The following is a 1051-nucleotide window of genomic DNA, read 5'->3' as shown; positions in this document are numbered from 1 at the left end:
GTAATATGAAGAAATAATCTATATTTTCGTAGTAGCAACAACCTCTAATCTCCTATCTCTGCTCAATTACCTCCTCCCCGTGTTTCATAGTATGACCTATGAGTTTAATACCATGATAGTTTGGACAATTTTGTATATTTGTTTTATTCTTGTATATCAGTAGCAAAGTGTGGATCCTCCACTCATCAAACCTATTTAATGTTTTAATATTGTTGTTGTTGATGGTTTAAATCACACAGTTAAAAGAGAAGGTAATAGAGACTGGGTTGATATAAGGGCCGCTCGCTTTTCCGAATATCCGATTTAGAGTTGAGCTGTTCGTCCTTGCACGTGTAGCGACTCGTAAGAGGACGGAGACTGATTCTCCCGTTGTTCCTCCGACGATCAAGTTAGCTAGGTGATAGAGTGGGCATTTTAGTCTTTTTGGCCGAGCTTGAGCTGGCGGCTGAGTCAGCGTCTACTTTACAGGTGTCATTAATGACGAAATCTAAATCGGATATTCGGAAAAGCGAGCGGCCCATATATCAACCCAGTCCCTATTATTTTCTCTTTTAACAGTGTGATTTAAACCATCAGCAGTTGCTAAATAATTTAGTCAACAATCCTAAGCATATACATATCTAAGACACTTCCCAACTTCAATAGGAATATCGTTGAGTTATACAACTCTTTTTCTATTCATTTTCTTTAAATCATCTTGAACCTCACTCATCCTAATTTTTTAACAATATCAAAAGTTTCTATCTTGCAAGCTATACAGTTAATTAATTCTCTATATTGTTCTTCTGTTTGATTAGCGTTCGACAATTTATGAAAGTATCGACTTTTATTAGATTTGGGGAACACTTTTCTAAATAGGATACGGATGTTACCTCAATCGGGCCGGGTCTCCGCTAGCCCAATAAATGTTCACTCTAATGAGGCGGTGATCTTTTCACACTTAAAAGTTACAGCTTGGGGCCTCATTTCCATCTGAAAAAAACCCCAATTTTTTTTTATTACAGACGAGAAATTTCAAAAAGCCTCTAAGCGAAAATGTTCGCGTCTAGAC

This window comes from Asparagus officinalis, chromosome 1, assembly GCF_001876935.1.
Source record: "Asparagus officinalis chromosome 1, Aspof.V1, whole genome shotgun sequence".
Lineage (NCBI taxonomy): Eukaryota > Viridiplantae > Streptophyta > Magnoliopsida > Asparagales > Asparagaceae > Asparagus > Asparagus officinalis.
This window is presented reverse-complemented; position numbering follows the sequence as displayed.